We start from the raw sequence: 16073 nt of genomic DNA on the forward strand, positions 1-16073 counted from the left end.
CGAATTATCTGTGTAGATTCTAGAGTTCAAAGAGGTATGTTTTTGTCGCCTACAACCCATTATATTCCAAATTTCGTTGTATGTAAATACACTGACAATAAAGGTTTTTAATCCATTACCGTTACAACCACCAGAACAATCATCAAAAGTCAAAAGAAGAAAGTATGAATTTAAACAGCATTCATATATTATCATGCAATGCAATTGCTCTGATTCAGTCCTTGATTATAATCTAATACACTTATCATTGGATTCTGTTAACTTTTCCTCCTGCTCCTCTACCTGTCTGTCTAGTGTGCCCTCCAAAAAAATATCAGTTGTTAGTGCACAGTCCTGGCTCTGTAAATGGGAAACAAAGTGGCTCGGACGGAGTCAAAAACCATTACGAACCAATCAACATGTTGCTTACGGAGCATGGAAGGGACGGACGTAATTTGACGGGCTGTTGAGCTGAAATACCAACATCCTCTCACCAGAATCGAGGACTGCACTTTTAATTAATTCAGCCATTAAGTAAGGTGGTTGGTGGAGGTTTGTAGATTTTTGATGATTCCAGTGAGTTCTTGATTTCCCCTTCAGTGGCACTATGAGGAATCTGCTTTGGTTAGCAGATCTGTCAGCTAAGGTCTCCGTCTGTCTACCCCTCTCCTCTCCCTTGCCCTCAGCCTGGGCTGCATGCATATTCAAATGCTCCTAAGACTGATTCGTTCATTAGAATTCCGTCACAATGAATTAGAGGCTGGAGATGAAGAGAGATGGGGCCTGTTAGCTGCCTGGACGTTACAACCTCAGTGTGCATCGCAGATGTCTCCTCTACATGGTTTCTCTTCCCTTCCTAGGTCACGACAACATGATGTGAACAATATTATAACTTCCGCAGTAACAAAACCGTCTCCTCTGAATACATAACACCCTCACTTACACATTATATTTGTAAGCCTTATGGAACAGGTCATTTCCTGTGCTATATTTTAAACACTTAACAGAGCGACAAAGTGCGTCAGCAGTCAGAAGTGCTTTCTTGTTATATAAGAAAAAAGCAAGATGTAGGGAAAGTTCCGGCCTCTCTCCATGCCCAGCCCTGTTCACCCACTCTTTGCAAAATCATCATATGCTCACATCTGTCTGCAAACGGGCGTTTTGCCTCTTTTATTGGGAAACTCATCTGCTGCCTCTCACTGTATTAAATTCTTAATTTCCCACCTGGGTCCCACTGTGCACGGGAAAGGCTAGCAGAAGCATGTGTACTCCAACAAGACAGACAGATGGCTGGCGAGTGCCAGACACAGGCGTGATTTACCGCACTTTGGCTCCTTCAAACTGTTTTAATTACACTTGACACTTGGAGTATTCCTGGGTCCTGTACTGTGAGGGATAACTAGGAAGAACCTTTGCTCGGATGAAAAACCTGTCAATTGCCCTGTTTCTTTCATGTTGATGTCATAAAAAAATAAAAGTGATTCTATTGAAAGCTGATTTCTGTATAAGATATTGGCTATTGAGTTATAAGTTGTTTATTTTGGTTCTGTTGTTCCTGATTGCACAGTTTGAATATTGAATAATTGGCTCCTCCATCAAGCACGCCAAGGCCTAGATTGAAAAATTATTGGAGATAATATGTCCCCACACAGGCATTTTCCCTGGGGATGCTGCTGGAAAAGGGAGGGAGAGAAGCACTGTGCTCATTATTTAGGAACTTGGCTATTTCAGTCACATAGTCTTATATTAGATCCGCCTTCAATATCTCACTAATTTCACCGTTGAATGACCTGGCCAACCAGATTCTCTGTGCAACACCTCCATGGTGCAGCTGTCAACTGTAATAAATAACTGCAACTGTTAATTTAATAAATTGTAGTATCGCAAATGCAGTCTTCATGGAGTAGATAAAAACACTGATGTTTCTCTTTCTCCTTTAAACCAATTCACCACTACCACAACTTGCTGTTCAACATTCAATCTTTACATTTGATAACCCTGGCTGCTGTTTGATCATGCATGTTTGTGACCTATTTTTCACTCTTAAGCCCAGGTCCATCCTAAGCTCAAACGGCCCAGTGTGGTGGTCAGATGAGAGGCTTGGTATTACGTTATCTTGGCTGGGTGGAGGTGGCAGGCAGGCAGGCAGGAGGCGAGTGTGTGTTCGTTCTGCAGGCTTACGGGTAGGGCAGAGTGCCATGCCACACTGCAGATAAGGCGGGTAGGAGCAGCTGGCACGCGGCAGAATCATCCGCTGCCAAGGCGCCCGCATCCGAGCGAGCGCCGCATCCTGACAGGACGCCGTGGAGATGAGATGCTCCAACATTAATATTCAAGGAAGCGAAATGTCAGGGAAACTTTATGCATCACGTCAGCTACCAGGCGTGCAAGTTAAAAAAGGATGGTGTGCATTCGTCAGTACTGCTCATAGACACAGACAGAGAGGGGGAAAGTGTGTGTGTGTGTGTGTGTGTGTGTGTGTGTGTGTGTGTGTGTGTGTGTGTGTGTGTGCTTGTGTGTGTGTGTGTGTGTGTGTGTGTGTGTGTGTGTGTGTGTGTGTGTGTGTGTGTGTGTGTGTGTGTGTGTGTGTGCGCACGCGTGTGGGCATGCGTGTCTGTGGTAAGGTGGATGCTGTGTCAGGAACCCGAGGGACACAAAGATATGTGGAAGGAAGTAAATATTGTGACTCTTCTTCAATCATTCAGTTTTTCTGAGTAAAGGTTACTGGAGAAAAATATCTTGGCTTATATACTGAGTGAGACTTAGTTTAGAAAGCATTACACTCAGTCAATGGTCTTTGGTGTGACAAGTCACCAAAATGACTCCTGTAAGATTTATTCAATAGACAAAAAAAAACATCAAATGATAAATTAATATATCCATAGATAAATACATCCATCTCTTCATTGAAATATGTATGCATGCTGTACATACATACACATAAACATACAACATAAATACAATGCATGCATACATATTATTAATAGAGTACATACACTACCTTATTGCGTGTGGTTTTAATATGGAGTAAGGTCTTGTACATATCACAGTGTATGGAAAGCTCCGGACTAAGTAACTGTGTCGACCTGGACATGGTTTCCCTTTGCTGCAGTACCGGTTCGCCTCATGTATACAAAGAGAAGACAAAAGCACTGCAATAAATTACACAGTGACAAGACATCAGCAGATAAATCACCTTGGGGTGGCCTACACAGCTAGAGCACATAATTAGTGTGCTTGCCCGAAGGGAAGCACAGTATTGTTATCGTCAAGTTTTCTTTATTTCTTTATTTATTTATTTATTCCGTACGTTTTTCTTGCAGCTAACTACTCCTCGCCCGATTGAGCTAGAGACGCCATTCAAACACCAAAACGTCCGGCCCGATCTGGTGCAAGCTGCTATGACTTTTCGTGGCGGTACTCCTTGTCACTCCTTTTTTATTCCATTTTTTCATCCCCTTTTTCTCTCATTGACTAACATGGGGAAGGTTGAGCCATTGTGACGTCACCCGCTCTATCAGTCGTTCTCCATTCAACTGTAGGAATATTAAGAGACACCTTCCAGGGCTCTACAGTGCGAGTATTTCACTCGCATAAATAGGTACGTGCAAACTTGAAAAATAATTTACAAGCACAGTGTGCGAGTGACAGACAGTTGTCAATACGGCGCCAAAAAGTGAAGCATTCCATTGATTTCACACGGAAACAACTGACAGGGTCGCGACTCCAGGGTTTTCGACGGGACCTGCGACGGGACCAACAGCAGCAGCAGCATAATCATCATCTGGATTTACTGACATTTTCGGTATATATAAACACATAATATCAATTGGTAACTGGTGTGTTGTATCCTGTTTATGTCTGATACTTTATAAACATTTATGTTTTACGTTAACTTATTACACTAGGCAGCAGTATTGTGAAGTAGAGCTAGAAATGGCTTTGCTAGCTCCCATATTGTAGCTCACACCAGCAACTGCTCAATTTAGGACAGAAAGGAGTTTGGTAAATTAGCTTGTAACTGTCAATGATAACTAGTTATTAGAATATATTAGCCAACGTTAAGTTGACTTCAAAGGGGCAGTCGAGTGTTTAGGTTGTGTCAGCTAGCTTGAAGCTTCACGTTAGCCTCTGTAAACGTTTAGCTAGCTAACGTTAGCTAACTATGAGGTAGCATATCCCAAGTAACTTGTTGTGACCGATAGCGTGAGTTAACATTAACCCGTGTCCTGGGAGTAATGATTCATGAGAGACCTTGAATCATTAGGTTAACTGAAAAACGTTTGAGGATGTACACACAGCGTAGCTGTTGTAGTGTGCTCAGTTTTCGAAAACTAGACTGAAACTAAGAAGGATAACTATGACTAAATGTGACTAAAACTAATATGCACTGAATCTAAAATAGCTGCTGAATCTAAAATAGCTGCCAAAATGAACACTGAAATGTATTAATTTTGGCAGCTATTTTAGATTCAGTCTTAAGACAAAAATGCATATTAGTTTTAGTCACATTTAGTCATAGTTATCCTTCTTAGTTTCAGAAGAGGTTTTTCATGGTTGCTAGCTCTAATCAGATGTACTATAGGCTTATAAGAGAAGACTAACTTTTTATGCCAACGAACACCAATAACTAGAACTAATTTGACAGACTATAAACCAATGTGATACACGTGCTCTCTAGCTATACAGTAAAAGTGTTGCTTACGTTTGATACTAGACCTACAGTCTAACTCTAACTGCATTAAGTCTAACATATAGGCCTATCTTACAATACACTTTAAGTAAAGCTGGCTATGTAACCGCATTCATTCCAATATTGTTGCAGAGATGTTTCCTTTTACCAAGATAACAATTTCAACAATTCACTTAGCTCAGTAAGTCAGTATAACGAGACTCTGGAACTATTAGGCTATGACCAAATGTAACACACTAGACCCTTTCACAATAAACAAGCAAACAAACAAACAAAAACAGAACAACAAAGATACCCTCATATGTCTAAACGTCAGTGGAGCCAAAATATAATGGTTGAGCTTGGTTGCTTGCTAAAATATATTGGAAGAAGGCCCCACTACACTGATTGAGTAGATGTAAATACATGTTAATTCATTGGCACTTGTTCTCTCTGTCACAGAGCAAGCACACTCTCGCAGTTCGTTCACGAAACGCATTCTAGTTCATTTTGTTCACAGGCAGGTGGGAATGTTTAACCAACAGGAATAAATACATCTGTCCTTTGCTTCTTATGCGCCTTCAAGGTACAGCGCCTCATAAGGACCTCTATGATCTGCAGATGAATGCATGCAGATAGGTTCATTAGTGACTGAAATGAATGTGGGAGGGATAGATCTGATGAGAAAGAGAAAACAGAACTGAGGTTAAGGTTGATGTTATTCAAATACCCTCATACGTCACATATGTGCCACCAAAAAGCCCAGTATTCACCCCAGTATTCACCCCAGTACTCAGCCCAGCACTAATCTCAGTACTAATCTCAGTTCTCATCTCAGTACTCATCCCAGTACTCATCCCAGTACACAGACCAGTACTCATCCCAGTACTCATCCCAGTACACAGACCAGTACTCAGCCCAGTATTCATTCCAGTACTCATCCCAGTACACAGACCAGTACTCATCACAGTACTCATCCCAGTACTCATCTCAGTACTCATCCCAGTACTCAACTCAGTACACATCCCAGTACACAGACCAGGACTCATCCCAGTACTTAGGCCAGTATTCACACCTGTATTTAGACCAGTACTCAGCCCAGTACTCAGCCCACTACTCAGACCAGTACTCAGATTACTACTCAGCCCAATCACATGCTTCCTAATATTGCACATCGAACATCAGGAGGAAGCTGAAGAAAAGATGCTTAAAAAAGGAATGTTTTTTAACCATTCACTGGTCATTTACACAGGAGCTTGACAGTGTTGTTGCTAATCACAAAAATGAACACACTTTCTCAGAATACCACATGCAAAGAGAGAGAGGGAGGTAGAGAGCTCACAGTTCACATTAAAGCACGGTGTTTACACATTCATAACGTTTTCCGCAGAAAAATACAAACACACATCACCCAAGACATCCTTTCATTATATCTAATATAGGCTTCAGTATGAAACACTTGCTAGTCAAGCTAACATTAGCCAGAGATTTCAAACAGAACCTTTCCATCCTTTCCTCTTCTCTCCGTCTCTCCATGCCACTGGGTGCATCCCCAGTGATGACATTTCTGACATGTTTGACACTAACACTGACATCCTAGAGATCCAGGCCCTGATTCTGAGCTCCTCATAGCCTCTGGTTGGTCAAAGGCAGAGGCTCTGTCAAAGAAATATCTCTGCAATGGAGCATCTCTGTTACGTTATCCAGGTAGTTGAATGAGACTCATTTAGAGAAGACTTTAAGGACATCTGTCCACATGAAGATATTTTTTTGACCATATCACAAACATACATACAGTGCCTTGCATAAGTATTCACCCTCTTGGATGTTTTACCCTTTTATTGCTTTTATAAATCAATCATGGTCAATATAAGATGGCTTTTTTGACAAAAAAATGTAATGTCAAAGTGTAAAGAGATTTCTTCACAGTAATGTCAATTAAATAAAAATATGGAATTTAAAGTGATTGCAAAAGTATTTACCCCCTTTAAAGTGACTGACCTAATTCAACAGAGCCAAATAGTCCTAGTAGTCTCACAATTAGTGAAATAGGGATCAGTGTGCAGTGAAGTGTCTCAATTGATTGTAGTATAATGACACCTGTGTCTTGAAGGTCCATTCACTGGTCAGTATTCAGTATTCAGTAATCAGTATTCATACCAATACACCATTATTACAAAAGAACACTCCGAGCAACTCAGAGAAAAGGTTATTGAAAAGTATAAGTCAGGGGAAGCATACAAAAAAATGTTCAAGGCACTAAACATCTCCTGGAATTCCGTTAAATCCATCATCAAGAAATTAAAGGAATATGGCACATAATAATAATAATAATGCATTTTATTTGTATAGCACACTTTCACATACAAAGATGTCTCAAGGTGCTTAACAGGGTCACAATAGCAATTTAAAACAGTGCATTCAAAAACAATACAGAAAAGAAATAAAAAACAGAAACCAGGACTTTAGGAGAAGGCAGATATAAAAAGATGGGTTTTGAGGTGGGATTTAAAAGTAGTGATGGAGTCCAAAGCCCCAATGTTCTCCGGGAGCTTGTTCCAGAGTCGTGGCCCCAGCGAGGAGAGGGCACGATCTCCCATTCTGGACATATTTGTCCGGGGAACTGCAAGAAGGTTTGCTTGTCCGGACCTAAGAGTCCTTGGTGTGAGATGAGGGGTGAGGAGATCCTGGAGATAGGCCAGACCGGTGGTATTTATGGCCTTGTGAACTAGAAGTAGGACTTTGAAGTTTATTCTCTGGTTGATTGGAAGCCAGTGGAGGGAGTGGAGGACTGGGGTGATGTGTTCGGATCTACGTGTCTTCAGAGATGGGCAGTATTTCAATTACTTGTATTTGAAATACTGGTTAATTTACTTTTGAGTATTTTGTAATTTGTATTTGAGAGGGCCGATAAAAAACGAATGTAATTTGTAACAAAATACTTTAGAGTGGAGTAATTTTGTATTTAAAATACTCAAAATACTTTCTCCAGTGTTTAGGCATAAGGAGATTTTTTTCTGTCGGATTCTACCACTAGACCATCTGATCTGCCTCTGAATGTCATGTCAAATCAAACATCAGTCAATTTTCCAATAGTGGCAAAAGTGGTGCTTCGTATGGCCCGGCCCCTTTTTGGGGTGAAAAGAAATCGCCCCAGATCTCTCATTGACAGGGCGGTGTTCGAAAACTTAGATAGCTGTCTTTATCCTTGTCAATTTATCTTCATTAGTACACCGACTAAAAGAAGGTTCTTTCAAAGAGGGAATCGAGTTGTTGCACTGAACGTTAGCCATCTTGACAGAATGTGACTTGATCAAATCCTTGTCCTTACTGTATACGCAATTATGTATGACGAAAGCACGGTGGGGATAGCCCTCCCGGAAGCGAGATTGCAATGAGAGCTCTGTTTTGTGAAAACATGAAAGTCACACAGCTGCTGCCTGCATATATATATATATATATATATATATATATACAGTACCAGTCAAAAGTATGGACAGTTTTTTCTTTAATTTAATTATTTTCTACATTGTAGATTATTACTGAATATATTTAAACTACGAAATAACACATATGGAATGATGTACTTAACAAAAAAAGTGTTATCTACCATGCAGAAAATAATAAAAGTAAAGAAAAAACTTCTCCAAAAATTAGAAGGTGTGTCCAAACTTTTGACTGGTACTGTATATCTATACATAATCAATCAAGTTGTTGTCTTTTAATAGCTTTGCTTAGTTACACTGCCATTCTGTGACTGTTCTTCCTTTTTGTGGGGTTCACTAGAGCTTTATGTACATTATATAGCCCCAGGGGCGTAACTATAGGGGGTGGGGTCACACCTGGGCCCCTGAGTTTAGGGGGCCTGTAGCCAGGGCCCATAGACATATTTATGTCAATCTCAATAGCCAAGTCACATTGCCCAAAATACTGATGTATACCCATATTCAGCGAAAAAATTACACTGACAGGTGTTATAGGCAGAATACAGTATGTGTGCGTGGGGAGGGGCGTGGTGGCGGCGGCAGTGGCGGTTACAAACATGAAAAAAAGCATACGGCTCTCAAATGCTTTGAAACCACTGCCTTACACCACTGACAAGGGCCCATCATAATAGCCTGAACATGGGCCTGTGGTAACTACGTTACGCCACTGTATAGCCCACACCTGAATGTTTTGCTATACCAAATTGGAGAAAAACGGAAAATTCAGAAAAAGTATTTTCCTCTATTTTAAAAATACAAAATACATGTATTGTATTTTGTTACATTTTCTGGCAACAGTATTTTATTTTGATACATTTATTTGAGGGGTATTTTGTATTTTGTATCAAAATACATTTTGATGTATTTTTGCCCATCTCTGCGTGTCTTGGTGAGAACTCGGGCAGCACTGTTTTGAACATACTGCAGCCTCTGGATGGTTTTTGCTGGAAGACCTGCCAGCAGAGAGTTGCAGTAGTCCAGACGGGAGCTGATGAATGCGTGCACATGTGTAAATCTGCCTAGAGCAGGCCGTCCTCACAAACTGAGTGACCGTGCAAGAAGGAGACCAGTGAGAGAGGCCACCAAGACACCTATGACTACTCTGAAGGAGTTGCAAGCTTCAGCAGCTGAGATGGGAGAGACTCTGCATACAACAACTGTTCTTCACTAATCGAAGCTTTATGGATGAGAGCCACTGTTGAAAGAAAGCTACACTTTGGTCTCATCAGACAACAGAACCTTCTTCCACTTGACCATGGAGTCTCCCACATGCCTTTTGGCGAACTCTGGTCGTTATTTGATTTGGGATTTTAGTTTTTTCCAACAGTGGCTTTTTCAATGGACAGGATAGCTAGACCATTCAGCATCTCCTGCTCCTCAGGTAGGTCTTAATGAGTTTCAATTTGGAAAAGGACCACACGGCTGTTTCCAGTGTCAGAAACAATAGCAGGGCGGTGCAAACGGAGTGATAATCCATTATCAGCATCTTTGCAAATTAAGAGGCTGCGGACTGCTATGCTCTAAAGCAGGCCCTGAAAAAAGGAGTTGTGCACCAAACTTTATTCTTATGTCCCTGTTGTAGTGGTCAAACAGACATTTTGCCTGGTCAACTAGCTCATCATTGGCTGCGGGTCGGGTTTGGCCAAACATTTAGAAATTATAATCTGGTCGGGATCGGACACATCAGCGTGATAAGGCATTGAACATTCAATATTTCAATACCTCAATAAGTAGGGAAGTCAACGTGTCTGCTTAACATGATGCAGAAGTTCGTGTTTGAAAATAAATTACATTTAGGATAACAGCATTCTTCCTGTGTGCAGGGATTTGTTTAAGTCCTAGCTGTGACAACGCGAATACAGGTGACAAACTGGCATTATGGAAGAAGTTGTCATCTGAAGAGTTACTGCTTAGAAGTCAATGCGGATTCTATGGATTAAACCTCGATTGTTGGACTATGTAGACAGTTTCATAATGAACGTTGCCGTGCACTTGAAGGTTTTTTGGTACCACTTCACAATAAGACTCCATTATAAATGGTTTGTAAATGTTTATAAATAGGTTATTAATTAGGTTGTTAACCCTTTGTAAGTAATTAATAAGCCCTTATAAATGAGTTATAAACACAGTTTTTATACATCGATGCGGGCTCACTATTTGGGAAGATCCCCATCTTGGCAACCCACTGTCTATCCCTTAACTTGCTCTACTAGCCCAATTGCACACTCGCTACCATTCTTGTATCTGTTACTAGATATTAAACCCCAGGAGGGGGGGTCTCACAACGTGCCCCCCCCCCCCCCCCCCCCCCAAAAAAAGTTTACAATATGGCTCCTTTATTAATCCAGAGGGGAAAAATTATATTTCATGGTAAGACTTGTTTGTTGTGCCTCTTCTGGTGTAGCATATAACGTGAGTTTTATTTAGGCATAGCAGATGCCTAGCGTGTGTAATGTGTATGCTATTTCATTACGTTCTTGCAATGTGAATCATTTAATTTCAATATGATTATCTCCCTCTTGTGCGCGCTTGTGCATTTAACAGGGCTTGTTTGTGTGAGCGAGTGCATTTATCTGTGCTTTTATCTGTTGATGCTTGAGTTATAAAGGCAGGCTATTCATAAAAAACATAAGTAAATGTGTCAGTAGTATGAACAGCTGAGACATTGACTCATTGGGGTTTGGACAAAATATTTTAGGGCACTACTCTGTCGGACACGGTCCAGGCTTGGACAGAAAAATGCAGCTGATCCACACTCTATAACAGAATAGGAACAAATAGGGAATGAAACAGGTAATGTGAGATTCCGGAAATTATGTATGTTCGTGAATGTAGTTCGGAGAAGGCGTTCCCATGTGACCGTCTCCTTGAAAACGGAGTTCCCTAAATTAAACCGTTGCGCCACTACTGTTCTGGCGGTGAATTGTTCTCAGCACCCACAGCCTTTGGAGAACCATAAACGAAAAATAGTCTATCGTATCCGTCCGTATCCGTCCACCCGCCCATCCGTAAAGCTTTGATTGGTGAAGAACCCGGGTTACAGTTGTTGTATGCAGAGTCTCTCCCGTCTCAGCTGCTGAAGCTTGCAACTCCTTCAGAGTAGTCATAGGTGTCTTGGTGGCCTCTCACTAGTCTCTTTCTTGCACGGCCACTCAGTTTGTGAGGACGGCCTGCTCTAGGCAGATTTACCCATGTGCCATATTCCTTCCATTTCTTGATGATGGATTAAACAGAATTCCAGGGGATGTTAAGTGCCCTGTATATTTCTTTTGTATCCTTCCAATGACTTATACTTTTCAATAACCTTTTCTCTGAGTTGCTCGGAGTGTTCTTTTGTCTTCATGGTGTAACGGTAGCCAGGAATACTGATAACTTAATACTGACCAGTGAATGGACCTTCCAGACACAGGTGTCGCTATACTACAATCACTTGAGACACATTCACTGCACACTGATTCCTATTTCACTAATTGTGAGACTACTAGCAACGATTGTCGGGACCTCTGTTGAAATAGGTCAGTCACTTTAAAGGGGCTGAATACTTTTGCAATCACTTATTTTACATTCCATATTTTTATTTAATTGACATTACTGTGTAGAAAACAGTTTTCACTTTGACATGAAAGAGGGCTTTTTTGTATTTATTTTCTCAAAAAAGGCCAACTTTCTGTATTGACCATGATTGATTTATAAAAGCAATAAAAGAGTAAAAGATCCAAGGGGGTAAATACTTGTGCAAGGCCCTGTACCTACTTATAGTGTTTTACTGAATACTGATGTCAATATGTTGTTCTATTCTTTCACCATCCCGGTATATTTTGCCTTTAATTATTCCTCCTAAGTTGTTTTTTCTGCCCATGTGACCCCACAGATCTACTGCAGTATTTCACCCATTGTCTCTGTGGGCTTCTTGATTACACTAATCATTTAATAAGCAGCACAGCACCCGGTGACTAATTAGATAATTAGCATCTAATCATGAAGGCCATTTGGGGAGAACAACACTTTTTTATCCCTTACCATGAATATGAATAGACATTTTAATACAAAGAGTTGGTTAAGTAACATAGCGTAGCCTCTACTCGAGCTTATAGGTAACATAAGTGCATGGGCTTATGAGAGGTCGATATCTATGGGTTTAAAGACATTCCAATGAAAGGTTGATATCTACGGTCCTAAAGACATTCCAATGAGAGATTGATATCTATGCTCTTAAAGACATTTCAGCGATTCTTTCCCAGGTTTGTGCTGAAAAGACACACAGCACTTTTTATGGCTGCTGTTTGGGAGTTCAATGGTAGAATGGGAATCTGGCATCATATTTCACCAAAAGGGCCAGGTCCTCCAACCAGCCAGTTAAAATGCCATTATATTTCACCAAGATGGCCAGGCCAATTAAAATGTCATGCTTCGGTTATGACATGTGTGTGTTTGTGTGTGTGTGTGTGTGTGTGTGTGTGTGTGTGTGTGTGTGTGTGTGTGTGTGTGTGTGTGTGTGTCAGAGCATGTGAGCGGAGCGGAGCGCCGCGCAATTCCCGCTCCCCGCTCAGGAGGATGTCCGCTCATTCGCTCTGCCGCTCAACGTTGTGCCAGGGCGCTCCGCTCAAAACCGCTCCGCGCTCATCTTAAATTTCCTGCCGCTCCGGCGAAATCGCTCCACGCTCCGCTCAAATTTTTAGGAGAAATGATTTTCCCTTCATGACATTTTCCCTTCATGTAATTATGCCAGGGCCCTGGGACATATGGCGTTTGATTTAATGATGTCACCGATACATGTGTCAAGTCTCATTCAGTTACTCGAAATGATGCAGACAAACGGACGGTCATATCACCTAACCTGCAGATAATAATGGGCCTAAACCAGTATGACTGTCAAGTTTTTGACCGAAAAGTGTCACGTTTATCTTGCTGTACCAATAAAAGTGTAAACAAATCTGAGTTATCATCAGACCCATCGCTTTGCAGGAACGTTTTGTGTGCTAATCGCCTACAACTGCAGGATTACCCAAAGCTACAACTGACAAAGTTTACACTTAGATAAATACCCTGTAAACTCATTCCAATATCGTAAAAAGGTACTAGAAGATGTGATAACAGTACAAGGACAGTTAACAAGTCATCTTTGAGTCATCAATTACGACCAGGTATGATAAACAGCTATCTAGCCCACTCCATACAGCACTGCCTGAAACGTAGCTACGTTATAAAGATAGACTAGCACAAATAGCTAAACAGGCACTGATGAAAACTGCGATGTAGAGTGGTGTATTTATTACAAATGATTAGGGAAAGTGAGTAAAATGTAAAAAATGAATCGCTGGTGTTTCAAAGAATTAGCTGGGACAGGTAACTTTTAGTGGGTATAGGTAGATGTAAGATAACCACTGACTTCAGGAGAACTCCGCTCCCTCTGATGCAGACACTGAATTTCGAAGTACTTCCCAAACTCCATCTTGCTACTCTCGCGGGCACACAAGCCAGTGTTGCGGGGGGGGGGGGGGGGGGGGGGCGCTAGAAGCAGTTAAAAAGCAGTTAGAAGCAGTTAAAATCGGAGCGGACTGGAGCGGAGTGAAATCCCCGCTCCGGCCTTTGAATTTAAAACCGCTCTGCGCTCCAACCCGCTCCAACCTATTTCTTCCGCTCCGCTCCACCACCCGCTCCGCGCTCCGCTCCGCTCACATGCTCTGGTGTGTGTGCATGTGTACGTGTGTGCATGTGTACATGTGTGTGGGCGTGCGTGTCTGTGGTGAGGTCTGTATCAGGAACCTGAGGCAGACGAAAGGTATGTAGGAGGAAGTGACTCTTTTTCAATCAATCAGTCTTTCAGAGTCAAGGTTACTGGAAAAAAATATCTTTGCTATTATACTGAGTCAGACTGAGTTTAGAAAGCATTACAGTCAGTGGTCTTTGGTTTGACAAAATGACTCCTGTAAGATGTATTCAATAGACCATAAAAAACCCATCCATGATAAATAAATATATCCATAAATGCAAGATGGCCAGGCCAATTAAAATGTCATGGTTCGGTTATGACATGAAAATCTTATGTAATGTAATTGAAAAGCTGTCATTGCATCAAAAAAAATCAGAAGTTTCAAAGCAATCACCTATAATGGTAATATTACATTCTTGCAGTTTTTACTAAAATATGGCATTTGCAGGAAGAAACTTAAATCCACTATCCATAAAGCAGTATAAACGCATTCATAAATGGTTATGAAGTATTCATAACGCCACATAATAATTGACATAAGTCTATATGGTTATGGTTGTAGTATTTAGCAGACATTTTTGTTAAAAGCCACTTAAATGTTTATATATAGTAATGACTGCACATATAAAGCGTTATTAATAATAATAATAATAATAATAATAATAATAATAATAATGGTAAAGTATATGCCCCTACAGCTTGAAGTATCAGAATGCGTATTAAGCCTCTTTATAATGGCACTAATGACATCTCTTGCCTTATGTCAAATGCTGTATATCCATCAAATGCTCTTTATAGGGCCATAACTGACTGCATAAAATCTTTTTTTTCTGCAGGGCTTAGGCCCTTTTCACACTGCCTGCGATGAGTGTGCCTAGCGGCTATGTTGCGTCTCGGCTGAATGTGTGTATTCACACCGCCAACATTTCTTCTGCGGCACTGCTACTGCCAACCCTATCTTTCTGCACTGAGTTTGCCTTTGATAACTGCTGTCAATACACAATCAGTTTGACATCATCCATCTTTGATGAGTGGTCTAAAAAGTGAAGACCAGGAAGTTGACCAGTTGCTCTTTTATTTAGTTGTAAAGTTGACTTTCATTACCCTCATTGAGAGAGAGAGAGAGAGAGAGAGAGAGAGCTAAATGTGAAACTACTCATTTATCAATGATGTGTGTCAACAATGACATGTACCCGCCATTTTTCACTTTCATGACATGCAATTGCTAAAATGGTTAAAATATAATATTTATATTTCTGTCATGTCTATGACATAAAGCCCAGACATTGAAGCTGCAGTGAAAAGTGTTAGTTTATGTATGGTATGATGAATATGAGTATTAAAACATCTTTTCACTGTCTGTTTTTGCTGAGGACCACTCTCCTCACGCTTTCCTGGCGCATGAAAAATAACTCCACGCTGAAACTCTAGCATAGCTATGTCAGTTTTCGGACAGTGTCAAACATCGGACATTCTGTTAAACAATCAAAATGCTAAGTTTAATAGTGGATTAACAATCAATATGCTCAGTTTAAGCAAACGTTTGCCGATAACACACGTTGTCCGATAATCCACGCCGAAGTCCATGACTCGCGACTGCAGTGCGGCTCACGCTTCACCTGAGATGCACGTCTCACGCAGGCAGTGTGAATGAAAATCAACAGGTAACGCAGCCACACCACACACACAATGCAGCCAGTGTGAAACGGGCCTTATACTACAACGTCATAACACTTGAGTTCAGTCATGTCTATCTATACAAACGCTATGATGCATTACGATTGCTTTATGAATATTTTTAAATGTGTCCATAATACTGGATTTAAGTGAGGTGTTACGACATTTGCAGTCTTATGACAACCGCAAAGAAGTGTGATATCTGATAATGTAATTCCACTTTACTTCCTCACCAACCGTCTCGCCAAGATTTCCACTTCCAAGTACCCATTCTCCATGATTCATGAAGTGTTTTACAAAGTGCACCAACAGAAGTCTCCAAGATGAACAGGCCATCGGGAGGTGATTCATACACTCTTTTTTGTAGCACAGAAACACACTGTCATGATTTGTAAGCTCTGACTCCTCTTGCTCTCTCTCTCTCACACACACACGCATACACATAAAGAAACTCTTATTTAATCTATTTCCAACAACTGCATTGGGCTGGCATGCTCACTGAATTTCATTCAGAAGATAATTCAGTGGCTTTAAAGTAAGCGCCACC

The sequence above is a fragment of the Sprattus sprattus genome, assembly GCF_963457725.1.
Source record: "Sprattus sprattus genome assembly, chromosome: 13".
In the NCBI taxonomy this organism is placed as follows: Eukaryota; Metazoa; Chordata; class Actinopteri; order Clupeiformes; family Clupeidae; genus Sprattus; species Sprattus sprattus.